The sequence below is a fragment of the Triturus cristatus genome, chromosome 3_2 (assembly GCF_964204655.1).
Source record: "Triturus cristatus chromosome 3_2, aTriCri1.1, whole genome shotgun sequence".
Taxonomy (NCBI): domain Eukaryota; kingdom Metazoa; phylum Chordata; class Amphibia; order Caudata; family Salamandridae; genus Triturus; species Triturus cristatus.
Window position 1 is genome coordinate 1,125,194,493 of NC_140584.1, and position 27,527 is coordinate 1,125,222,019.

The window sequence follows — 27,527 nt, forward strand, 5'->3', positions numbered from 1 at the left end:
TTTGGGTTTAGTTTGGTTGGCCACCAGCTTGTGGGCCACGTTGTAGGTTGCCAAAGCCGACAGGGCTTTTTGGAGACCTATTTTGGTATGATCTAGGAGTACCAAGTCGTCAGCGTATTGAATAAGCTGTATCTTTGTGTCCCCGATCCTTGGCGTAGCCAGTGCTGCTCCTGTCAAGGCTTGGCCCATATCAGCGGTATACAGGTTGAACAAGAGCGGAGCAAGCACGCACCCTTGTTTTAGACCCCGATCTGTATTTATTTTCTCTGTTGCTGCGGTGTTGGAGAGTTTAATTCTGACCCAAGTTTTAGAGTATAATGATTGTATTGCTTTCAGCAACCCGGGGTTGATGTTCCAAAGTGTCAGCTTCTTCCAAAGGATTGATCGGTCTACACCATCAAACGCAGCTGAATAATCAATGAAGCAGGCGAAGAGAGGGAGACTTTTACGGTTGACTGCTTGGTGGACCAGATAAGAAAGGGCTATTATATTATCAATCGTCGATGCTCCTGATCTGAAACCGGTTTGAAAGAATGGTAAAAGGCCTTCGGAACTTGCCCAGTGGGTTAACTCTGCTAAGATGGAGCTGGCGTAGGCCTTGCCCTCGATGTCCAAGAGAGCAATCATGCGATAGTTGTTCGGGTTGGATTTGGGGCCTTTTTTATGAATCGGATGAAGGAGTGACCCTCTCCAGGAGTCTGGCACATCCCCCAGGAGGCGGCATTCTGCATAGAGGAACGTCAGAGTCTCGGACCAGAATTCTATATTTGCCCTGAACAGGGATCCGGGCAGGCCGTTAGGACCCGGAGCTCCGTTGTGTCTGATTTTTTTTAGAATTCTGGTAACTAAAGCAGTCTCAAGGTCGACTTTAAATTTGGCAGAGAAGTCTGATTCGCCAGTCCCAGCATGGTCGTGACTTGGGTTGGGGCTATGTTGGTCGTCTTGATATAATGTCTCTACGTGTCTGACCCAGGAACCTGCTTCAAGTGAGTTTTCTCTGTGGTTATGACCTTGGGCAAGGGTGTTTAAATAGGTCCAGAATTCTTGGGTTTTACAGGGTCTTAACAATTCAAGAATCTTCAGCCATTGGGCATCTGAGTGATCACGCTTTGCCGCCCACACCGTTTTTGCGTGATTTTTTGCGGCTGTTTTTAATCGCATTTTATCTTGATCAGAGCCGGTTTTTCTGTATGTTCTGCGTAGGGCATTTAATGATCGAGCGCTTTCTTTGATAGCCATATTGGTTCCTAGTTTATGGGGTACATATGATCGTGCACGGCCTGCTGGATTGTCGCGAAGCACAAGGGCTAGGTCCGGAGCTAATCTGCCCCATTCTTTTATAACGCCCCCACAGTTGGGACTTAATGGCCAGCCTTCCCATGCTTGTTTCCAGGCCTCGAACTTGGTTGCCGGCACGGGCCCCCATTTGATTCGTCTCGGAAGATTGTACAGTTCTTCACCAGTGGAAGCCCCGAGGCAATTCGTCCTAGGACGGGGTTCCGTTGTAAGGTTCAGGGTAATTGTTAGGGCGGCATGGTCGCTTTCATTGCGTGGGTGAACTGTATAATTTGACAGTAGAGGTTGAAGATGTTCACTTAAAATGATGTAGTCAATCGTTGTTTGATTGTTGAAAGTGGGGGCTACGGCTGCCATTGGATGAGTTTTTAAATAGACCACGTGAGCGGTAGCCAAGTTATAAGATTTAATTAAAGCATTGAAGGCGTTTGCTGCCCCAGGGAGATGACTTTGGGTGGCCCCTATGTTGTGAGTATTAAAATCCCCAAGGATGATGGAGTCCAGTAAGGGGTAATGCAAAAGTAAGGCTTCTAACTGGCTTGTCAGCAGTGACCTGGAGACCGTGGCCCCCTGCCCATGGGGGTTATAATAAACACTGATTAAGAGGATGGAGAGGGGACCTTTGGTCGTATGGAGCCCTTTCAGAATGCCAGCCAAGAATAAATGGGAAGTAAAAAGTGTTTCAGTAAATTCAATGCATAGCTTGATGTAAATCGTGATCCCTCCTGAGGGTCTTCTGAATAGATTGGCTTTTATAGCTGGTTTACAAAATTCGGCGTACCCCCTTAGGGATATGGGTTTAACTGCCCAAGTTTCTTGGGTGCAGATTATATCGGCTCCTTCAAGGAAATCCACTGCCGCTTGATTTTGTACTAATTTAGTTATCCCTGCGACATTCCAAGACATGATGTTTAAACTGCTGGTGGTTGATGGTTGTGTGGAATGTTTTTTGGGAGGGCGTCTATTAGGTGCTGGGGTTTAAAGTGTGCGGCAACCAGGACCAATCTTGGCTGATGATTCCCATTACACTGCATATGCGTTTGCCCTGACCCAAGTTGGTTGTGATTTTAATTGGGGTTTCATTGGCGGGGTTGGAGGTCGTCCCCCTTTGGATCCAAGAAGGACGGAGGCTACTTGCAGAGCTGGTTTCCGTGCAGCGCTCATACACTCCAGCCGTCCAGTATTCCCCTCTGAAGAGACCAGACGAGTCTCCGAGCTGCAGGTTTTCAGTATCGATGGATATTTTTCTAGCGGTTGAGGCTTTATTTTTATGCCCCAACTATCCAGTAGCGTATGATGGTTTTTCATAATCTCTGCCGGAGTTGGGCTAGTGAAGGTTAGCTCAGTGGTTTCGTTGGTCTCGTTAGGCCCTCGGGGTAGAAAAGATATGCTCTCAATGTCTGTTGTATTTATCTTTTCCAAACCGGGGATGTTTGCGCAGAGTTTTAAAAGATTACTGCGATTGAGGGTATCCCATTTGCCTTGTGAGGCATACTCTGGATATAACAACATTTTTCGTTCTTGTTGTTTTATATGAGGCTGGGTCAGGGTCCCAGTTGCCAGTGTTGGGATAGTGGCCGGTATAAAGGAAGTAATTGGGCAGGCTGCCATGCCCTCAGTAGATCGTCCCCAGAGGGGCGTAACTGTTGTTATTGTCCCGGCGGCGAGCCCTGGTGTTAACCTAGGTGGAACTGAGCTTATATCCGTGGTGATATCTTGATCGATTTTAGTTGGCGATAGTTGTGGTTGTCTGTTCATACTTAAGATTGGTTGATTTCTATGCAGAGGGTTCTTCTGCTCTGCTAAACAATCTCTAGAGGAACCCTGGATTGCTTCATTCGCCTGAACGGTATGTGGTGCTGTCAAGATCTGTTGAGGACCCGGGCCCAAAGGGACAGCCCAGCAAGGGGCAGAAGAAGCCGCTGGTCCCAGAATAGGATCGGAGGTAATCGTGCCAAGAGCGTCGTGACATGCTGAATTTGTTGCTATTATAGTAGTTGCGGTTTTCAACATAGCCCCCTGGTACTCGTTGGAATGTTCGTACGGCTCTGATGAGGCGGGCAGTAGCCATTGTCGGATTGAACCATTTGATGCGGACTTAAATTTGCTCTGTTTGTTGAGTTTTTTTAATCTTTTTTTATTTTTTCGAGAGAGGTGTCGAGTAGCTGGACTTGCCAATTTTTCAGTTGTGTAATCATCTTTGTTTTTATCTCGAGGGAGATTTGGGAGACGGGAGGTCTCGTCCGGTTTTGCACTGGGCTCCAAGACGAGTCTGTTGTCTACTTCGGCTGGATTAGCTGGGTCAGAATTACCTGGGTGAGCATCTGTGATGTTAAATGGCCCGTCTATTTTTTGGTGAGCAAGTTTGTTGTTCCGAGTTCTTCGGGCTTCATCTTTGAGGTCAACAATTAGCGTGCTCATTATGTCTGGGAGTTTTCCTAGCTTGAGCAATATGGGGCTGCAGCCACAGCTCACTGGTTTGATCGAATAAGAAGAGTTTGTCTGTGCTCTGTGTATTAAGGAATTCAGGTTGTCCAGTTTAGTGTCTATCCCGGAAATCAGGCCTGCTACTGCCTGTAGTATGGTTATTTGGATGTCAAGTTTGTCGGCGTGCATTATGGCTGCGTTTGCCATAGAAATTGAAGCCTCATTAATTGTTGATAAATGATTAACGCTTGTAGATAACTGCTCCTCTTTGCATGTGTCTCTGCTCCCAGGACGAGGGGGCTGAAAGCCATAAGCTTGAGCTGGGCTGCCGGACGCTGGAAAGGTAGTAACCTGGGGGTGTATAAAAACAGAAGTTGAGCTAATGATTGCTCTCATAGCAGCGTCGGGCTCGCTGCCCCCGTCTGTAATCTGACTCGGAGTTGAGGCTGCCAACTGGTGTGTGAGGGGGCAGCTTGAACTTGTATCGTTGCCTGTTTCGAGACTCATTTTAGTGAACTCCGTTAAAGCTGGCCCTTGGAGAATAGTTATTTTGGGGGACAGTGGAGTGGTCGGCCGACTAGATGGAGCCAGGCACAGAGGTGTTTCTGAGACTGTAGCTTTAACAGTGTTGCTGGGAGCTTCCATCAGGGGCGAGTCCGCTCTATAGTAATTAGCTGAGTGCACTGATGGGGCCGTGGGATAGATAAAATCTCTTATGTCTCTGTTTGCTGTGGGCGCAGATATGGTCTTTTGGGGCCTTGGACTGAGCCCACTGGCTAAATGGTTATCTGAAGTAGAGGCCCTTACTTGGCATGGTTTTATCGGAGTCGCCAAGCCAAATGTGGAGGCACCGTCTTGAGAAGCTTCCCCATGGCCTGAACCTCGGTCAGAATTCGTTCTGCTGGTGGGGTAGATTAACTTTCTTTTTTGCCTCCTTGCGGATTTATGGGGGCGGAGCTTCTCGGAGTGCTGTACTAAGGTCGAATTTCTAGTCCTCATGTTAAGTGGTTAAGTTTTGAATGTTCAATGGCCGGGGGGGGAGGCTGGTGTAGTGAAGTCTATGGCTGTCAAGGCTTCTTTAGCTCTTAGCCTCTCTTCCTTTCTTCCACCCACTCTCCCGTGCTCCCTTAAATGACTAGGTGGCCAGGCAAAATGTCGCGCATCGGTAGGCTTACCTCGAACGTGCGAGATGGCCACCGTTTCCAGGGGTGATGATTGCAGTGGTCGGGATGTTAATGGTCAGGCTGTTGAGTGTTGATTGTACAGGAAAAACCTCCTCGGATCCTCCTCGGATCTGCCAGTCAGAAGAGACAACCTGCGAATGTCGGGGGGGGGGGGGGCTATCTGCCCTCGAGCCCTACCCGGTCCTCCTGGGCTTTGCTTTAGTCACTGCTCACGACTCGTGCAAGGGTGGCAAGGTCGGAATCAGGATGCTGGGGGCTGGAGGCTAGGGGCAGGGGGCTACAGACTGCACTGGCAAGGGCGATGACGTGGGGTGCAGCAGACGAGACACTCCTGTGCCGGTGTTATGCTTCACGCTGAGCCCCCCTGCACTCCTGAGCCCACAGCCCCACCTGCGACCAGCTTCGATTTTAGCTTTTTAGCTTTTAGTTTTTAGCAGTTCCAATCACCAGTCTCGGTCCCAGTCTCAGATCCAATCTGAATCTTCCCACCAACACACTGCGGTGGCTGCTGCTACGGGCGCAGTGGCGGCTCAGATCACGGGCAGCATGAAACCGGGACCAGAAAATACACTCGGGGATAAATCAGGATCGGGCTCTCCTGGGTTATGGACGTTACGGCGGTCGCAATGCTGGCAAGTTACGAGAAGTCCTCCTCTTCTGAATGCCACTTGCTCCCTTGTTCACTCGCGAATGGGAATTGTTGAGAATATCGGCGTAGATACGAGCGGCAGGCTCCTCCGCTGCTGCTGCTTCGACAAAACTGACTGCGGGCCGACGACGGGCTCTCTGGAAGATCCGGACCGGACTCTCGTCAAAAACTGCTGTCACGATCTATCTCCGCAAGTCCCTAGCATTCCTCTCAGTGTCCACTTGGGGATGGGTATGTTGCGGTGGACAGATTGGGATGTTCTCCTGAGTGTTTGACCTGTAGATTGTTGGCTCTGATGCTTATTTGGCTCTGGTTTTGTCTTGTTGTGTCACATGTCCATTGTGGGAGTGTGTACATCCGTTGCTGCCCCGGGGGTGTGTGCTTGTGTTAGGGGGGAGGGGGGTGACCGGGCGTGCTGTTGTGTGTAGTGTGAGTTGTCATTGGGTCTCCCAGGTGATGTGTCTGTCCCCTCATGGTGCATGCTGGAATGACAGTGAGTGTGAGTTCCTGTGCTAGATACTTGTGCTTGTGGAGTTTGTGTTTGAGTGTACAGTGGTCCCAGGAGGGCCTTGTGCTGCATACAGCATGGCCCGGTGTCAGCTACCTTGTCAGTAGTTTGCCAGTCCCTGTGCATTGTGCATGGGTATGTACCCATGCCATATGGGCTGAGGGCATTGGTGTCTGCGTCTCATTTCCACAATGTGTGGTGTGGGGCCCACCCTCCCAGCCTCCCGGACATCCAGTCTTGTGTTTGTGGTTGTTGTAGGCTTGGACATGGCCTTGCCTTGATTTGTGAAGGGTGCATGGAGCTGTTAGTGGCATGAGCGTGGTTTTTGAGTGTGGTTGTGTGCGGTGAGTGCTTGGGGGAAGTTGCGTGCATTTGGTGTATATGCGGTGTGGACCCCATTGCCCCCATGTTACGTAAGTTGTTTGTGTACTCACCAGGCTCTGCGACTCCTTCGACTCCGTGTACTCCCACCGGCGGTAGCAGGGCCATCACCTTCTCCTCCCAGGGATGGTAGTGTACGGGTCTGCGGGGCGGCCCACCTCCAGTGATGTTACTCTGGGCATATTCTTCATTCATTTTCCTCTTGACCGCCCGGCGCAGATCGTACCACCTGGCTTGGCATTCATGCCTGGGTCTTCGGACGGGCGCAACAGCATTCACCTTGTCGACAATCCTCTGCCACATGGCAGATTTTGCAGATATGCTGGTCTGTCTGACCAATGTTCCAAACAGCTGTGGCTCAACTCTGATGAATTCGTTGACAAGGAGCTCCAGCTCCGCCATAGTGAACTTTGGATTCTTGTCTGTGGGCATGGTGTGGGGTGTGGGTGTGGGTGTGGATGGTTGTGGGTGTGTGGGTGTGAATGTGAGTGTGTGTGTGTCAATGTTGAGAGGGGGTTGTTTGTGGAGGAGGTTGTGTGAAGGTGTGTGAGTGAAGGTATAGTGGATGTATGAGTGATGTGGAGTAGTTTCTCTGGGGAGTTGTTTCTCAGTGGGGTCTGGCAGCAGTGGGTCTGTTGCCAAGGCTCATGGGTTGTGTGTGTGGGCCCTTTTTATTGGTCCATTTTTGGGTGTGGCTGTGTTTGAATTTTGGTGGGTGTGTTATAAGTGGTGGTTGTGATTTGGGGCCTCTGTTTGCCTGTTTGGATGCGGCAGGTCAGTCATTGAGATGTATCTTGTGGTGTAGACGTGTTTTGTGTTGTTGTGCGAGTCGAATTGACCCTCCTTGTGCTGTTTTACAGTGTCCTGGTTCTGTATGAGTCTTTTACGCGTAGGTACGATCCGTACATACGCGATGCTGGGTGAGGGTGCTGGGGTACGGGGTTGGTGTGCGGCGCGTACATGCGGTGGATGTTCGGTGCGTACATGCGGTGAGGGTACTGGGGGTACAGTACGTACATGCGGTGGGGGTACGGTGCGTACACGTGCGGCCCTGGGGAACGGCACGTACATGCGGAGGTACGGCGCGTACATGTGGGGGTGCTGCGCGTACATGGGGGGGATGGCGCGTGCAGTTGCGGGGCTGGGCTACAGTGCGGACAGGGTGGTGTACGGTGCTGACATATTTGGGGTTGGGGGGGCTGTACGGCTCGTACACGGGCATGAGTTTACCCGTGTACATGTGTGCTACTGCGTTAGCTCCGTAGGGGTCATTTTCCGTGCGATTGTGTAATCAGACGGACGGTCGGGATCGTACATGCGCGTTCTGACTTGTGTTTTACGATTTGCACGTAAAAATGTCCGGCTCACTCTCGTACACTTTTCCCGACGATATTCAGACGTAGACACTTTCCGACGCACTCTCGTAGACTTTTCACGACGCTATTCGTAGATATTTTTCACGTACGAATCGTACTTGGCCGTTTGTAAGGTACTTGTACGACTCGTACAAAAATACGGATACGAGTCGTACGGTAAGTTTTTTTAACGGATCGGAATCGGCACCAAAATGTAATCACATAAAATTTCATAACTACTAAAAATGCAACTTTTATAGTAAGAAACAAGCAATAATTAAACAAAAAAATGTATGTCATACATTTAAAATACATACTAAAAAATATACCAAAAATAAAAAATTATATTTCAAACAACTATATTTTTACAAGCGATATTAATGACTTCTATAGTTTTTGAAATCGATATTACTTACCTTCAAATCAATATTGAATGAATGAATGAGTATTTATTGCTGGTTACTTAAAACCATAACATAAAACTTTAGCATAAAACAGAAAATATCAGCTAATAAAAGAAGACAATAGTTAAAAGTCCATGGGCATCAGGCAGGCTTGCAGTTGACTGAGGCTCCAAGTAGTGGAGTCGTCAGCAGGGTTCGAGTCTGTTGCATGAATTTGCCAAACGAGGCCATATCTTTTACTGTGTTCAATGTGTACAATTTATGAATTGCCTCCTTGGCTGTGCGGGTACCCAGTTGTAATAAAATTGGCCGTAGATAGAAACTGCGGGCTGTGCGCAAGGCGGGGCAGCAAAATAGGAGGTGAGCCAGTGACTCGTGTTTGTAATCGCAGAGCCGGCAGCCCTTGCTCATCAATGTTCTCAGTTTAGTGTTATATATTTCTTGAAGTGGCAGATGTAATCTGGATGTTAAGATCCTGAGTATCCTGAGTAAGGCTGCTCTGCCCACGGCCTGCGTAAGGTGAGGTTTAGAGTTGAACCCTTTTTGTGGCAAGGTTTGGCTTTCCTGCAGGCCTTTTTTATCCAATAGATCCAGATCTAAGGCGCGAGAGTGAATACGAACTTGTTTTTTGAGTGTGCACTTGATGGCGGAGTACTTAATGATCTTGGGGTTCCAGGACTCCAGGGCGAGTTTAAGCTGGTCTGCTCCGGCTGCGAGTGCAGTTGACCATGGGTTCCCAGGTACACAGAAAATGTGTTTTAAAACCGCCTTCATAGATTTCTCTTGGGCCGCTGTTGTGAGAAAATAGTATTTACACAGAAAGGCCAGCTCTTCCAGTAGTTGGTGGTTCAAAGAGAATTCTAAGCGCACTAATGTGTTGCGAGTGCACGCAGGTAGATGGAACAGCCTTTTGTGGGCACTGCAATGTATTTTTTCCAGTTCTTTCGATAGTTTTCCGGGGAATGCTAGTTGGGCGTAGGTTAGGGCGGGCATTAGTTTTGCACGTAAAACTCTCCGGATGGCCGTCGTGGTTGGGCTGTGCAAGGTGGCTTGTAGTTTGCAAAGAGCATAAATAATGCATTTCCCTTTCGTTTGGATTTTGTGCAATTGAGCAGACGGCCGCCCTGATTCTGTGAGCCAGACGCCCAAGTAGTTATATTTTTGTGCACTTTCCAATGTCAACTGGCCGAGGCTCCATCTAGCTAATTTCTTTTTTGGATAATGTCCGAAGATGACAACTTTGGATTTAGTTTGGTTGGCCACCAGCTTGTGGGCCACGTTGTAGGTTGCCAAAGCCGACAGGGCTTTTTGGAGACCTATTTTGGTATGATCTAGGAGTACCAAGTCGTCAGCGTATTGAATAAGCTGTATCTTTGTGTCCCCGATCCTTGGCGTAGCCAGTGCTGCTCCTGTCAAGGCTTGGCCCATATCAGCGGTATACAGGTTGAACAAGAGCGGAGCAAGCACGCACCCTTGTTTTAGACACCGATCTGTATTTATTTTCTCTGTTGCTGCGGTGTTGGAGAGTTTAATTCTGACCCAAGTTTTAGAGTATAATGATTGTATTGCTTTCAGCAACCCGGGGTTGATGTTCCAAAGTGTCAGCTTCTTCCAAAGGATTGATCGGTCTACACCATCAAACGCAGCTGAATAATCAATGAAGCAGGCGAAGAGAGGGAGACTTTTACGGTTGACTGCTTGGTGGACCAGATAAGAAAGGGCTATTATATTATCAATCGTCGATGCTCCTGATCTGAAACCGGTTTGAAAGAATGGTAAAAGGCCTTCGGAACTTGCCCAGTGGGTTAACTCTGCTAAGATGGAGCTGGCGTAGGCCTTGCCCTCGATGTCCAAGAGAGCAATCATGCGATAGTTGTTCGGGTTGGATTTGGGGCCTTTTTTATGAATCGGATGAAGGAGTGACCCTCTCCAGGAGTCTGGCACATCCCCCAGGAGGCGGCATTCTGCATAGAGGAACGTCAGAGTCTCGGACCAGAATTCTATATTTGCCCTGAACAGGGATCCGGGCAGGCCGTTTGTACCCGGAGCTCCGTTGTGTCTGATTTTTTTTAGAATTCTGGTAACTAAAGCAGTCTCAAGGTCGACTTTAAATTTGGCAGAGAAGTCTGATTCGCCAGTCCCAGCATGGTCGTGACTTGGGTTGGGGCTATGTTGGTCGTCTTGATATAATGTCTCTACGTGTCTGACCCAGGAACCTGCTTCAAGTGAGTTTTCTCTGTGGTTATGACCTTGGGCAAGGGTGTTTAAATAGGTCCAGAATTCTTGGGTTTTACAGGGTCTTAACAATTCAAGAATCTTCAGCGATTGGGCATCTGAGTGATCACGCTTTGCCGCCCACACCGTTTTTGCGTGATTTTTTGCGGCTGTTTTTAATCGCATTTTATCTTGATCAGAGCCGGTTTTTCTGTATGTTCTGCGTAGGGCATTTAATGATCGAGCGCTTTCTTTGATAGCCATATTGGTTCCTAGTTTATGGGGTACATATGATCGTGCACGGCCTGCTGGATTGTCGCGAAGCACAAGGGCTAGGTCCGGAGCTAATCTGCCCCATTCTTTTATAACGCCCCCACAGTTGGGACTTAATGGCCAGCCTTCCCATGCTTGTTTCCAGGCCTCGAACTTGGTTGCCGGCACGGGCCCCCATTTGATTCGTCTCGGAAGATTGTACAGTTCTTCACCAGTGGAAGCCCCGAGGCAATTCGTCCTAGGACGGGGTTCCGTTGTAAGGTTCAGGGTAATTGTTAGGGCGGCATGGTCGCTTTCATTGCGTGGGTGAACTGTATAATTTGACAGTAGAGGTTGAAGATGTTCACTTAAAATGATGTAGTCAATCGTTGTTTGATTGTTGAAAGTGGGGGCTACGGCTGCCATTGGATGAGTTTTTAAATAGACCACGTGAGCGGTAGCCAAGTTATAAGATTTAATTAAAGCATTGAAGGCGTTTGCTGCCCCAGGGAGATGACTTTGGGTGGCCCCTATGTTGTGAGTATTAAAATCCCCAAGGATGATGGAGTCCAGTAAGGGGTAATGCAAAAGTAAGGCTTCTAACTGGCTTGTCAGCAGTGACCTGGAGACCGTGGCCCCCTGCCCATGGGGGTTATAATAAACACTGATTAAGAGGATGGAGAGGGGACCTTTGGTCGTATGGAGCCCTTTCAGAATGCCAGCCAAGAATAAATGGGAAGTAAAAAGTGTTTCAGTAAATTCAATGCATAGCGAGTGCTTGATGTAAATCGTGATCCCTCCTGAGGGTCTTCCGAATAGATTGGCTTTTATAGCTGGTTTACAAAATTCGGCGTACCCCCTTAGGGATATGGGTTTAACTGCCCAAGTTTCTTGGGTGCAGATTATATCGGCTCCTTCAAGGAAATCCACTGCCGCTTGATTTTGTACTAATTTAGTTATCCCTGCGACATTCCAAGACATGATGTTTAAACTGCTGGTGGTTGATGGTCGTGTGGAATGTTTTTTGGGAGGGCGTCTATTAGGTGCTGGGGTTTAAAGTGTGCGGCAACCAGGACCAATCTTGGCTGATGATTCCCATTACACTGCATATGCGTTTGCCCTGACCCAAGTTGGTTGTGATTTTAATTGGGGTTTCATTGGCGGGGTTGGAGGTCGTCCCCCCTTTGGATCCAAGAAGGACGGAGGCTACTTGCAGAGCTGGTTTCCGTGCAGCGCTCATACACTCCAGCCGTCCAGTATTCCCCTCTGAAGAGACCAGACGAGTCTCCGAGCTGCAGGTTTTCAGTATCGATGGATATTTTTCTAGCGGTTGAGGCTTTATTTTTATGCCCCAACTATCCAGTAGCGTATGATGGTTTTTCATAATCTCTGCCGGAGTTGGGCTAGTGAAGGTTAGCTCAGTGGTTTCGTTGGTCTCGTTAGGCCCTCGGGGTAGAAAAGATACGCTCTCAATGTCTGTTGTATTTATCTTTTCCAAACCGGGGATGTTTGCGCAGAGTTTTAAAAGATTACTGCGATTGAGGGTATCCCATTTGCCTTGTGAGGCATACTCTGGATATAACAAAATTTTTCGTTCTTGTTGTTTTATATGAGGCTGGGTCAGGGTCCCAGTTGCCAGTGTTGGGATAGTGGCCGGTATAAAGGAAGTAATTGGGCAGGCTGCCATGCCCTCAGTAGATCGTCCCCAGAGGGGCGTAACTGTTGTTATTGTCCCGGCGGCGAGCCCTGGTGTTAACCTAGGTGGAACTGAGCTTATATCCGTGGTGATATCTTGATCGATTTTAGTTGGCGATAGTTGTGGTTGTCTGTTCATACTTAAGATTGGTTGATTTCTATGCAGAGGGTTCTTCTGCTCTGCTAAACAATCTCTAGAGGAACCCTGGATTGCTTCATTCGCCTGAACGGTATGTGGTGCTGTCAAGATCTGTTGAGGACCCGGGCCCAAAGGGACAGCCCAGCAAGGGGCAGAAGAAGCCGCTGGTCCCAGAATAGGATCGGAGGTAATCGTGCCAAGAGCGTCGTGACATGCTGAATTTGTTGCTATTATAGTAGTTGCGGTTTTCAACATAGCCCCCTGGTACTCGTTGGAATGTTCGTACGGCTCTGATGAGGCGGGCAGTAGCCATTGTCGGATTGAACCATTTGATGCGGACTTAAATTTGCTCTGTTTGTTGAGTTTTTTTAACATTTTTTTATTTTTTCGAGAGAGGTGTCGAGTAGCTGGACTTGCCAATTTTTCAGTTGTGTAATCATCTTTGTTTTTATCTCGAGGGAGATTTGGGAGACGGGAGGTCTCGTCCGGTTTTGCACTGGGCTCCAAGACGAGTCTGTTGTCTACTTCGGCTGGATTAGCTGGGTCAGAATTACCTGGGTGAGCATCTGTGATGTTAAATGGCCCGTCTATTTTTTGGTGAGCAAGTTTGTTGTTCCGAGTTCTTCGGGCTTCATCTTTGAGGTCAACAATTAGCGTGCTCATTATGTCTGGGAGTTTTCCTAGCTTGAGCAATATGGGGCTGCAGCCACAGCTCACTGGTTTGATCGAATAAGAAGAGTTTGTCTGTGCTCTGTGTATTAAGGAATTCAGGTTGTCCAGTTTAGTGTCTATCCCGGAAATCAGGCCTGCTACTGCCTGTAGTATGGTTATTTGGATGTCAAGTTTGTCGGCGTGCATTATGGCTGCGTTTGCCATAGAAATTGAAGCCTCATTAATTGTTGATAAATGATTAACGCTTGTAGATAACTGCTCCTCTTTGCATGTGTCTCTGCTCCCAGGACGAGGGGGCTGAAAGCCATAAGCTTGAGCTGGGCTGCCGGACGCTGGAAAGGTAGTAACCTGGGGGTGTATAAAAACAGAAGTTGAGCTAATGATTGCTCTCATAGCAGCGTCGGGCTCGCTGCCCCCGTCTGTAATCTGACTCGGAGTTGAGGCTGCCAACTGGTGTGTGAGGGGGCAGCTTGAACTTGTATCGTTGCCTGTTTCGAGACTCATTTTAGTGAACTCCGTTAAAGCTGGCCCTTGGAGAATAGTTATTTTGGGGGACAGTGGAGTGGTCGGCCGACTAGATGGAGCCAGGCACAGAGGTGTTTCTGAGACTGTAGCTTTAACAGTGTTGCTGGGAGCTTCCATCAGGGGCGAGTCCGCTCTATAGTAATTAGCTGAGTGCACTGATGGGGCCGTGGGATAGATAAAATCTCTTATGTCTCTGTTTGCTGTGGGCGCAGATATGGTCTTTTGGGGCCTTGGACTGAGCCCGCTGGCTAAATGGTTATCTGAAGTAGAGGCCCTTACTTGGCATGGTTTTATCGGAGTCGCCAAGCCAAATGTGGAGGCACCGTCTTGAGAAGCTTCCCCATGGCCTGAACCTCGGTCAGAATTCGTTCTGCTGGTGGGGTAGATTAACTTTCTTTTTTGCCTCCTTGCGGATTTATGGGGGCGGAGCTTCTCGGAGTGCTGTACTAAGGTCGAATTTCTAGTCCTCATGTTAAGTGGTTAAGTTTTGAATGTTCAATGGCCGGGGGGGGAGGCTGGTGTAGTGAAGTCTATGGCTGTCAAGGCTTCTTTAGCTCTTAGCCTCTCTTCCTTTCTTCCACCCACTCTCCCGTGCTCCCTTAAATGACTAGGTGGCCAGGCAAAATGTCGCGCATCGGTAGGCTTACCTCGAACGTGCGAGATGGCCACCGTTTCCAGGGGTGATGATTGCAGTGGTCGGGATGTTAATGGTCAGGCTGTTGAGTGTTGATTGTACAGGAAAAACCTCCTCGGATCCTCCTCGGATCTGCCAGTCAGAAGAGACAACCTGCGAATGTCGGAGGGGGGGGGGCTATCTGCCCTCGAGCCCTACCCGGTCCTCCTGGGCTTTGCTTTAGTCACTGCTCACGACTCGTGCAAGGGTGGCAGGGTCGGAATCAGGATGCTGGGGGCTGGAGGCTAGGGGCAGGGGGCTACAGACTGCGCTGGCAAGGGTGATGACGTGGGGTGCAGCAGACGAGACACTCCTGTGCCGGTGTTATGCTTCACGCTGAGAACCCCTGCACTCCTGAGCCCACAGCCCCACCTGCGACCAGCTTCGATTTTAGCTTTTTAGCTTTTTAGCTTTTAGTTTTTAGCAGTTCCAATCACCAGTCTCGGTCCCAGTCTCAGATCCAATCTGAATCTTCCCGCCAACACACTGCGGTGGCTGCTGCTACGGGCGCAGTGGCGGCTCAGATCACGGGCAGCATGAAACCGGGACCAGAAAATACACTCGGGGATAAATCAGGATCGGGCTCTCCTGGGTTATGGACGTTACGGCGGTCGCAATGCTGGCAAGTTACAAGAAGTCCTCCTCTTCTGAATGCCACTTGCTCCCTTGTTCACTCGCGAATGGGAATTGTTGAGAATATCGGCGTAGATACGAGCGGCAGGCTCCTCCGCTGCTGCTGCTTCGACAAAACTGACTGCGGGCCGACGACGGGCTCTCTGGAAGATCCGGACCGGACTCTCGTCAAAAACTGCTGTCACGATCTATCTCCGCAAGTCCCTAGCATTCCTCTCAGTGTCCACTTGGGGATGGGTATGTTGCGGTGGACAGATTGGGATGTTCTCCTGAGTGTTTGACCTGTAGATTGTTAGCTCTGATGCTTATTTGGCTCTGGTTTTGTCTTGTTGTGTCACATGTCCATTGTGGGAGTGTGTACATCCGTTGCTGCCCCGGGGGTGTTTGCTTGTGTTAGGGGGGAGGGGGGTGACCGGGCGTGCTGTTGTGTGTAGTGTGAGTTGTCATTGGGTCTCCCAGGTGATGTGTCTGTCCCCTCATGGTGCATGCTGGAATGACAGTGAGTGTGAGTTCCTGTGCTAGATACTTGTGCTTGTGGAGTTTGTGTTTGAGTGTACAGTGGTCCCAGGAGGGCCTTGTGCTGCATACAGCATGGCCCGGTGTCAGCTACCTTGTCAGTAGTTTGCCAGTCCCTGTGCATTGTGCATGGGTATGTACCCATGCCATATGGGCTGAGGGCATTGGTGTCTGCGTCTCATTTCCACAATGTGTGGTGTGGGGCCCACCCTCCCAGCCTCCCGGACATCCAGTCTTGTGTTTGTGGTTGTTGTAGGCTTGGACATGGCCTTGCCTTGATTTGTGAAGGGTGCATGGAGCTGTTAGTGGCATGAGCGTGGTTTTTGAGTGTGGTTGTGTGCGGTGAGTGCTTGGGGGAAGTTGCGTGCATTTGGTGTATATGCGGTGTGGACCCCATTGCCCCCATGTTACGTAAGTTGTTTGTGTACTCACCAGGCTCTGCGACTCCTTCGACTCCGTGTACTCCCACCGGCGGTAGCAGGGCCATCACCTTCTCCTCCCAGGGATGGTAGTGTACGGGTCTGCGGGGCGGCCCACCTCCAGTGATGTTACTCTGGGCATATTCTTCATTCATTTTCCTCTTGACCGCCCGGCGCAGATCGTACCACCTGGCTTGGCATTCATGCCTGGGTCTTCAGACGGGCGCAACAGCATTCACCTTGTCGACAATCCTCTGCCACATGGCAGATTTTGCAGATATGCTGGTCTGTCTGACCAATGTTCCAAACAGCTGTGGCTCAACTCTGATGAATTCGTTGACAAGGAGCTCCAGCTCCGCCATAGTGAACTTTGGATTCTTGTCTGTGGGCATGGTGTGGGGTGTGGGTGTGGGTGTGGATGGTTGTGGGTGTGTGGGTGTGAATGTGAGTGTGTGTGTGTCAATGTTGAGAGGGGGTTGTTTGTGGAGGAGGTTGTGTGAAGGTGTGTGAGTGAAGGTATAGTGGATGTATGAGTGATGTGGAGTAGTTTCTCTGGGGAGTTGTTTCTCAGTGGGGTCTGGCAGCAGTGGGTCTGTTGCCAAGGCTCATGGGTTGTGTGTGTGGGCCCTTTTTATTGGTCCATTTTTGGGTGTGGCTGTGTTTGAATTTTGGTGGGTGTGTTATAAGTGGTGGTTGTGATTTGGGGCCTCTGTTTGCCTGTTTGGATGCGGCAGGTCAGTCATTGAGATGTATTTTGTGGTGTAGACGTGTTTTGTGTTGTTGTGCGAGTCGAATTGACCCTCCTTGTGCTGTTTTACAGTGTCCTGGTTCTGTATGAGTCTTTTACGCGTAGGTACGATCCGTACATACGCGATGCTGGGTGAGGGTGCTGGGATACGGGGTTGGTGTGCGGCGCGTACATGCGGTGGATGTTCGGTGCGTACATGTGGTGGGGGTACTGGGGGTACAGTACGTACATGCGGTGGGGGTACGGTGCGTACACGTGCGGCCCTGGGGAATGGCACGTACATGCGGAGGTACGGCGCGTACATGTGGGGGTGCTGCGCGTACATGGGGGGGATGGCGCGTGCAGTTGCGGGGCTGGGCTACAGTGCGGACAGGGTGGTGTACGGTGCTGACATATTTGGGGTTGGGGGGGCTGTACGGCTCGTACACGGGCATGAGTTTACCCGTGTACATGTGTGCTACTGCGTTAGCTCCGTAGGGGTCATTTTCCGTGCGATTGTGTAATCAGACGGACGGTCGGGATCGTACATGCGTGTTCTGACTTGTGTTTTACGATTTGCACGTAAAAATGTCCGGCTCACTCTCGTACACTTTTCCCGACGATATTCAGACCTAGACACTTTCCGATGCACTCTCGTAGACTTTTCACGACGCTATTCGTAGATATTTTTCACGTACGAATCGTACTTGGCCGTTTGTAAGGTACTTGTACGACTCGTACGTAAAAAAATACGGATACGAGTCGTACGGTAAGTTTTTTTAACGGATCGGAATCGGCACCAAAATGTAATCACATAAAATTTCATAACTACTAAAAATGCAACTTTTATAGTAAGAAACAAGCAATAATTAAACAAAAAAAAGTATGTCATACATTTAAAATACATACTAAAAAATATACCAAAAATAAAAAATTATATTTCAAACAACTATATTTTTACAAGCGATATTAATGACTTCTATAGTTTTTGAAATCGATATTACTTACCTTCAAATCAATATTGAATGAATGAATGAGTATTTATTGCTGGTTACTTAAAACCATAACATAAAACTTTAGCATAAAACAGAAAATATCAGCTAATAAAAGAAGACAATAGTTAAAAGTCCATGGGCATCAGGCAGGCTTGCAGTTGACTGAGGCTCCAAGTAGTGGAGTCGTCAGCAGGGTTCGAGTCTGTTGCACGAATTTGCCAAACGAGGCCATATCTTTTACTGTGTTCAATGTGTACAATTTATGAATCGCCTCCTTGGCTGTGCGGGTACCCAGTTGTAATAAAATTGGCCGTAGATAGAAACTGCGGGCTGTGCGCAAGGCGGGGCAGCAAAATAGGAGGTGAGCCAGTGACTCGTGTTTGTAATCGCAGAGCCGGCAGCCCTTGCTCATCAATGTTCTCAGTTTAGTGTTATATATTTCTTGAAGTGGCAGAGGATGTAATCTGGATGTTAAGATCCTGAGTAAGGCTGCTCTGCCCACGGCCTGCGTAAGGTGAGGTTTAGAGTTGAACCCTTTTTGTGGCAAGGTTTGGCTTTCGTGCAGGCCTTTTTTATCCAATAGATCCAGATCTAAGGCGCGAGAGTGAATACGAACTTGTTTTTTGAGTGTGCACTTGATGGCGGAGTACTTAATGATCTTGGGGTTCCAGGACTCCAGGGCGAGTTTAAGCTGGTCTGCTCCGGCTGCGAGTGCAGTTGACCATGGGTTCCCAGGTACACAGAAAATGTGTTTTAAAACCGCCTTCATAGATTTCTCTTGGGCCGCTGTTGTGAGAAAATAGTATTTACACAGAAAGGCCAGCTCTTCCAGTAGTTGGTGGTTCAAAGAGAATTCTAAGCGCACTAATGTGTTGCGAGTGCACGCAGGTAGATGGAACAGCCTTTTGTGGGCACTGCAATGTATTTTTTCCAGTTCTTTCGATAGTTTTCCGGGGAATGCTAGTTGGGCGTAGGTTAGGGCGGGCATTAGTTTTGCACGTAAAACTCTCCGGATGGCCGTCGTGGTTGGGCTGTGCAAGGTGGCTTGTAGTTTGCAAAGAGCATAAATAATGCATTTCCCTTTCGTTTGGATTTTGTGCAATTGAGCAGACGGCCGCCCTGATTCTGTGAGCCAGACGCCCAAGTAGTTATATTTTTGTGCACTTTCCAATGTCAACTGGCCGAGGCTCCATCTAGCTAATTTCTTTTTTGGATAATGGCCGAAGATGACAACTTTTGATTTAGTTTGGTTGGCCACCAGCTTGTGGGCCACGTTGTAGGTTGCCAAAGCCGACAGGGCTTTTTGGAGACCTATTTTGGTATGATCTAGGAGTACCAAGTCGTCAGCGTATTGAATAAGCTGTATCTTTGTGTCCCCGATCCTTGGCGTAGCCAGTGCTGCTCCTGTCAAGGCTTGGCCCATATCAGCGGTATACAGGTTGAACAAGAGCGGAGCAAGCACGCACCCTTGTTTTAGACCCCGATCTGTATTTATTTTCTCTGTTGCTGCGGTGTTGGAGAGTTTAATTCTGACCCAAGTTTTAGAGTATAATGATTGTATTGCTTTCAGCAACCCGGGGTTGATGTTCCAAAGTGTCAGCTTCTTCCAAAGGATTGATCGGTCTACACCATCAAACGCAGCTGAATAATCAATGAAGCAGGCGAAGAGAGGGAGACTTTTACGGTTGACTGCTTGGTGGACCAGATAAGAAAGGGCTATTATATTATCAATCGTCGATGCTCCTGATCTGAAACCGGTTTGAAAGAATGGTAAAAGGCCTTCGGAACTTGCCCAGTGGGTTAACTCTGCTAAGATGGAGCTGGCGTAGGCCTTGCCCTCGATGTCCAAGAGAGCAATCATGCGATAGTTGTTCGGGTTGGATTTGGGGCCTTTTTTATGAATCGGATGAAGGAGTGACCCTCTCCAGGAGTCTGGCACATCCCCCAGGAGGCGGCATTCTGCATAGAGGAACGTCAGAGTCTCGGACCAGAATTCTATATTTGCCCTGAACAGGGATCCGGGCAGGCCGTTAGGACCCGGAGCTCCGTTGTGTCTGATTTTTTTTAGAATTCTGGTAACTAAAGCAGTCTCAAGGTCGACTTTAAATTTGGCAGAGAAGTCTGATTCGCCAGTCCCAGCATGGTCGTGACTTGGGTTGGGGCTATGTTGGTCGTCTTGATATAATGTCTCTACGTGTCTGACCCAGGAACCTGCTTCAAGTGAGTTTTCTCTGTGGTTATGACCTTGGGCAAGGGTGTTTAAATAGGTCCAGAATTCTTGGGTTTTACAGGGTCTTAACAATTCAAGAATCTTCAGCCATTGGGCATCTGAGTGATCACGCTTTGCCGCCCACACCGTTTTTGCGTGATTTTTTGCGGCTGTTTTTAATCGCATTTTATCTTGATCAGAGCCGGTTTTTCTGTATGTTCTGCGTAGGGCATTTAATGATCGAGCGCTTTCTTTGATAGCCATATTGGTTCCTAGTTTATGGGGTACATATGATCGTGCACGGCCTGCTGGATTGTCGCGAAGCACAAGGGCTAGGTCCGGAGCTAATCTGCCCCATTCTTTTATAACGCCCCCACAGTTGGGACTTAATGGCCAGCCTTCCCATGCTTGTTTCCAGGCCTCGAACTTGGTTGCCGGCACGGGCCCCCATTTGATTCGTCTCGGAAGATTGTACAGTTCTTCACCAGTGGAAGCCCCGAGGCAATTCGTCCTAGGACGGGGTTCCGTTGTAAGGTTCAGGGTAATTGTTAGGGCGGCATGGTCGCTTTCATTGCGTGGGTGAACTGTATAATTTGACAGTAGAGGTTGAAGATGTTCACTTAAAATGATGTAGTCAATCGTTGTTTGATTGTTGAAAGTGGGGGCTACGGCTGCCATTGGATGAGTTTTTAAATAGACCACGTGAGCGGTAGCCAAGTTATAAGATTTAATTAAAGCATTGAAGGCGTTTGCTGCCCCAGGGAGATGACTTTGGGTGGCCCCTATGTTGTGAGTATTAAAATCCCCAAGGATGATGGAGTCCAGTAAGGGGTAATGCAAAAGTAAGGCTTCTAACTGGCTTGTCAGCAGTGACCTGGAGACCGTGGCCCCCTGCCCATGGGGGTTATAATAAACACTGATTAAGAGGATGGAGAGGGGACCTTTGGTCGTATGGAGCCCTTTCAGAATGCCAGCCAAGAATAAATGGGAAGTAAAAAGTGTTTCAGTAAATTCAATGCATAGCGAGTGCTTGATGTAAATCGTGATCCCTCCTGAGGGTCTTCTGAATAGATTGGCTTTTATAGCTGGTTTACAAAATTTGGCGTACCCCCTTAGGGATATGGGTTTAACTGCCCAAGTTTCTTGGGTGCAGATTATATCGGCTCCTTCAAGGAAATCCACTGCCGCTTGATTTTGTACTAATTTAGTTATCCCTGCGACATTCCAAGACATGATGTTTAAACTGCTGGTGGTTGATGGTTGTGTGGAATGTTTTTTGGGAGGGCGTCTATTAGGTGCTGGGGTTTAAAGTGTGCGGCAACCAGGACCAATCTTGGCTGATGATTCCCATTACACTGCATATGCGTTTGCCCTGACCCAAGTTGGTTGTGATTTTAATTGGGGTTTCATTGGCGGGGTTGGAGGTCGTCCCCCTTTGGATCCAAGAAGGACGGAGGCTACTTGCAGAGCTGGTTTCCGTGCAGCGCTCATACACTCCAGCCGTCCAGTATTCCCCTCTGAAGAGACCAGACGAGTCTCCGAGCTGCAGGTTTTCAGTATCGATGGATATTTTTCTAGCGGTTGAGGCTTTATTTTTATGCCCCAACTATCCAGTAGCGTATGATGGTTTTTCATAATCTCTGCCGGAGTTGGGCTAGTGAAGGTTAGCTCAGTGGTTTCGTTGGTCTCGTTAGGCCCTCGGGGTAGAAAAGATATGCTCTCAATGTCTGTTGTATTTATCTTTTCCAAACCGGGGATGTTTGCGCAGAGTTTTAAAAGATTACTGCGATTGAGGGTATCCCATTTGCCTTGTGAGGCATACTCTGGATATAACAAAATTTTTCGTTCTTGTTGTTTTATATGAGGCTGGGTCAGGGTCCCAGTTGCCAGTGTTGGGATAGTGGCCGGTATAAAGGAAGTAATTGGGCAGGCTGCCATGCCCTCAGTAGATCGTCCCCAGAGGGGCGTAACTGTTGTTATTGTCCCGGCGGCGAGCCCTGGTGTTAACCTAGGTGGAACTGAGCTTATATCCGTGGTGATATCTTGATCGATTTTAGTTGGCGATAGTTGTGGTTGTCTGTTCATACTTAAGATTGGTTGATTTCTATGCAGAGGGTTCTTCTGCTCTGCTAAACAATCTCTAGAGGAACCCTGGATTGCTTCATTCGCCTGAACGGTATGTGGTGCTGTCAAGATCTGTTGAGGACCCGGGCCCAAAGGGACAGCCCAGCAAGGGGCAGAAGAAGCCGCTGGTCCCAGAATAGGATCGGAGGTAATCGTGCCAAAAGCGTCGTGACATGCTGAATTTGTTGCTATTATAGTAGTTGCGGTTTTCAACATAGCCCCCTGGTACTCGTTGGAATGTTCGTACGGCTCTGATGAGGCGGGCAGTAGCCATTGTCGGATTGAACCATTTGATGCGGACTTAAATTTGCTCTGTTTGTTGAGTTTTTTTTAACATTTTTTTATTTTTTCGAGAGAGGTGTCGAGTAGCTGGAGTTGCCAATTTTTCAGTTGTGTAATCATCTTTGTTTTTATCTCGAGGGAGATTTGGGAGACGGGAGGTCTCGTCCGGTTTTGCACTGGGCTCCAAGACGAGTCTGTTGTCTACTTCGGCTGGATTAGCTGGGTCAGAATTACCTGGGTGAGCATCTGTGATGTTAAATGGCCCGTCTATTTTTTGGTGAGCAAGTTTGTTGTTCCGAGTTCTTCGGGCTTCATCTTTGAGGTCAACAATTAGCGTGCTCATTATGTCTGGGAGTTTTCCTAGCTTGAGCAATATGGGGCTGCAGCCACAGCTCACTGGTTTGATCGAATAAGAAGAGTTTGTCTGTGCTCTGTGTATTAAGGAATTCAGGTTGTCCAGTTTAGTGTCTATCCCGGAAATCAGGCCTGCTACTGCCTGTAGTATGGTTATTTGGATGTCAAGTTTGTCGGCGTGCATTATGGCTGCGTTTGCCATAGAAATTGAAGCCTCATTAATTGTTGATAAATGATTAACGCTTGTAGATAACTGCTCCTCTTTGCATGTGTCTCTGCTCCCAGGACGAGGGGGCTGAAAGCCATAAGCTTGAGCTGGGCTGCCGGACGCTGGAAAGGTAGTAACCTGGGGGTGTATAAAAACAGAAGTTGAGCTAATGATTGCTCTCATAGCAGCGTCGGGCTCGCTGCCCCCGTCTGTAATCTGACTCGGAGTTGAGGCTGCCAACTGGTGTGTGAGGGGGCAGCTTGAACTTGTATCGTTGCCTGTTTCGAGACTCATTTTAGTGAACTCCGTTAAAGCTGGCCCTTGGAGAATAGTTATTTTGGGGGACAGTGGAGTGGTCGGCCGACTAGATGGAGCCAGGCACAGAGGTGTTTCTGAGACTGTAGCTTTAACAGTGTTGCTGGGAGCTTCCATCAGGGGCGAGTCCGCTCTATAGTAATTAGCTGAGTGCACTGATGGGGCCGTGGGATAGATAAAATCTCTTATGTCTCTGTTTGCTGTGGGCGCAGATATGGTCTTTTGGGGCCTTGGACTGAGCCCGCTGGCTAAATGGTTATCTGAAGTAGAGGCCCTTACTTGGCATGGTTTTATCGGAGTCGCCAAGCCAAATGTGGAGGCACCGTCTTGAGAAGCTTCCCCATGGCCTGAACCTCGGTCAGAATTCGTTCTGCTGGTGGGGTAGATTAACTTTCTTTTTTGCCTCCTTGCGGATTTATGGGGGCGGAGCTTCTCGGAGTGCTGTACTAAGGTCGAATTTCTAGTCCTCATGTTAAGTGGTTAAGTTTTGAATGTTCAATGGCCGGGGGGGGAGGCTGGTGTAGTGAAGTCTATGGCTGTCAAGGCTTCTTTAGCTCTTAGCCTCTCTTCCTTTCTTCCACCCACTCTCCCGTGCTCCCTTAAATGACTAGGTGGCCAGGCAAAATGTCGCGCATCGGTAGGCTTACCTCGAACGTGCGAGATGGCCACCGTTTCCAGGGGTGATGATTGCAGTGGTCGGGATGTTAATGGTCAGGCTGTTGAGTGTTGATTGTACAGGAAAAACCTCCTCGGATCCTCCTCGGATCTGCCAGTCAGAAGAGACAACCTGCGAATGTCGGAGGGGGGGGGGCTATCTGCCCTCGAGCCCTACCCGGTCCTCCTGGGCTTTGCTTTAGTCACTGCTCACGACTCGTGCAAGGGTGGCAGGGTCGGAATCAGGATGCTGGGGGCTGGAGGCTAGGGGCAGGGGGCTACAGACTGCGCTGGCAAGGGCGATGACGTGGGGTGCAGCAGACGAGACACTCCTGTGCCGGTGTTATGCTTCACGCTGAGCCCCCCTGCACTCCTGAGCCCACAGCCCCACCTGCAACCAGCTTCGATTTTAGCTTTTTAGCTTTTTAGCTTTTAGTTTTTAGCAGTTCCAATCACCAGTCTCGGTCCCAGTCTCAGATCCAATCTGAATCTTCCCGCCAACACACTGCGGTGGCTGCTGCTACGGGCGCAGTGGCGGCTCAGATCACGGGCAGCATGAAACCGGGACCAGAAAATACACTCGGGGATAAATCAGGATCGGGCTCTCCTGGGTTATGGACGTTACGGCGGTCGCAATGCTGGCAAGTTACGAGAAGTCCTCCTCTTCTGAATGCCACTTGCTCCCTTGTTCACTCGCGAATGGGAATTGTTGAGAATATCGGCGTAGATACGAGCGGCAGGCTCCTCCGCTGCTGCTGCTTCGACAAAACTGACTGCGGGCCGACGACGGGCTCTCTGGAAGATCCGGACCGGACTCTCGTCAAAAACTGCTGTCACGATCTATCTCCGCAAGTCCCTAGCATTCCTCTCAGTGTCCACTTGGGGATGGGTATGTTGCGGTGGACAGATTGGGATGTTCTCCTGAGTGTTTGACCTGTAGATTGTTAGCTCTGATGCTTATTTGGCTCTGGTTTTGTCTTGTTGTGTCACATGTCCATTGTGGGAGTGTGTACATCCGTTGCTGCCCCGGGGGTGTGTGCTTGTGTTAGGGGGGAGGGGGGTGACCGGGCGTGCTGTTGTGTGTAGTGTGAGTTGTCATTGGGTCTCCCAGGTGATGTGTCTGTCCCCTCATGGTGCATGCTGGAATGACAGTGAGTGTGAGTTCCTGTGCTAGATACTTGTGCTTGTGGAGTTTGTGTTTGAGTGTACAGTGGTCCCAGGAGGGCCTTGTGCTGCATACAGCATGGCCCGGTGTCAGCTACCTTGTCAGTAGTTTGCCAGTCCCTGTGCATTGTGCATGGGTATGTACCCATGCCATATGGGCTGAGGGCATTGGTGTCTGCGTCTCATTTCCACAATGTGTGGGGTGGGGCCCACCCTCCCAGCCTCCCGGACATCCAGTCTTGTGTTTGTGGTTGTTGTAGGCTTGGACATGGCCTTGCCTTGATTTGTGAAGGGTGCATGGAGCTGTTAGTGGCATGAGCGTGGTTTTTGAGTGTGGTTGTGTGCGGTGAGTGCTTGGGGGAAGTTGCGTGCATTTGGTGTATATGCGGTGTGGACCCCATTGCCCCCATGTTACGTAAGTTGTTTGTGTACTCACCAGGCTCTGCGACTCCTTCGACTCCGTGTACTCCCACCGGCGGTAGCAGGGCCATCACCTTCTCCTCCCAGGGATGGTAGTGTACGGGTCTGCGGAGCGGCCCACCTCCAGTGATGTTACTCTGGGCATATTCTTCATTCATTTTCCTCTTGACCGCCCGGCGCAGATCGTACCACCTGGCTTGGCATTCATGCCTGGGTCTTCGGACGGGCGCAACAGCATTCACCTTGTCGACAATCCTCTGCCACATGGCAGATTTTGCAGATATGCTGGTCTGTCTGACCAATGTTCCAAACAGCTGTGGCTCAACTCTGATGAATTCGTTGACAAGGAGCTCCAGCTCCGCCATAGTGAACTTTGGATTCTTGTCTGTGGGCATGGTGTGGGGTGTGGGTGTGGGTGTGGATGGTTGTGGGTGTGTGGGTGTGAATGTGAGTGTGTGTGTGTCAATGTTGAGAGGGGGTTGTTTGTGGAGGAGGTTGTGTGAAGGTGTGTGAGTGAAGGTATAGTGGATGTATGAGTGATGTGGAGTAGTTTCTCTGGGGAGTTGTTTCTCAGTGGGGTCTGGCAGCAGTGGGTCTGTTGCCAAGGCTCATGGGTTGTGTGTGTGGGCCCTTTTTATTGGTCCATTTTTGGGTGTGGCTGTGTTTGAATTTTGGTGGGTGTGTTATAAGTGGTGGTTGTGATTTGGGGCCTCTGTTTGCCTGTTTGGATGCGGCAGGTCAGTCATTGAGATGTATTTTGTGGTGTAGACGTGTTTTGTGTTGTTGTGCGAGTCGAATTGACCCTCCTTGTGCTGTTTTACAGTGTCCTGGTTCTGTATGAGTCTTTTACGCGTAGGTACGATCCGTACATACGCGATGCTGGGTGAGGGTGCTGGGATACGGGGTTGGTGTGCGGCGCGTACATGCGGTGGATGTTCGGTGCGTACATGTGGTGGGGGTACTGGGGGTACAGTACGTACATGCGGTGGGGGTACGGTGCGTACACGTGCGGCCCTGGGGAACGGCACGTACATGCGGAGGTACGGCGCGTACATGTGGGGGTGCTGCGCGTACATGGGGGGGATGGCGCGTGCAGTTGCGGGGCTGGGCTACAGTGCGGACAGGGTGGTGTACGGTGCTGACATATTTGGGGTTGGGGGGGCTGTACGGCTCGTACACGGGCATGAGTTTACCCGTGTACATGTGTGCTACTGCGTTAGCTCCGTAGGGGTCATTTTCCGTGCGATTGTGTAATCAGACGGACGGTCGGGATCGTACATGCGCGTTCTGACTTGTGTTTTACGATTTGCACGTAAAAATGTCCGGCTCACTCTCGTACACTTTTCCCGACGATATTCAGACGTAGACACTTTCCGATGCACTCTCGTAGACTTTTCACGACGCTATTCGTAGATATTTTTCATGTACGAATCGTACTTGGCCGTTTGTAAGGTACTTGTACGACTCGTACGTAAAAAAATATGGATACGAGTCGTACGGTAAGTTTTTTTAACGGATCGGAATCGGCACCAAAATGTAATCACATAAAATTTCATAACTACTAAAAATGCAACTTTTATAGTAAGAAACAAGCAATAATTAAACAAAAAAATGTATGTCATACATTTAAAATACATACTAAAAAATATACCAAAATAAAAAATTATATTTCAAACAACTATATTTTTACAAGCGATATTAATGACTTCTATAGTTTTTGAAATCGATATTACTTACCTTCAAATCGATATTCTTGAGAAAAAAATTCTTGCACTCAATATTTCCATTCCACGATATTTCTCACTTAATATTATTGTAATTTGATTTTTTTCCTCGATATTCTGTCTCATTAACATGGTGGGCAACCATATATTGACGCAACACATTTCACTCCATAATTTCCCTACCTTGAAAACCACTTGGCAAAAATGATATGATCAGGGAACAATCATTTACATTGGCTTATCATGGGTGACATCTTCAGGTATCTCCAAGACACTGGTGCTGTTGGAATGAGCTGGTCATTATAAACACAAATGTTGGTGCTCCACGGACCTGAGGCTTCCTGTTATTTAGTAAGAAAAAATCTACCAGATCAATATCTCCACTGGCTGTCAAAAAAGCAATGCTTTA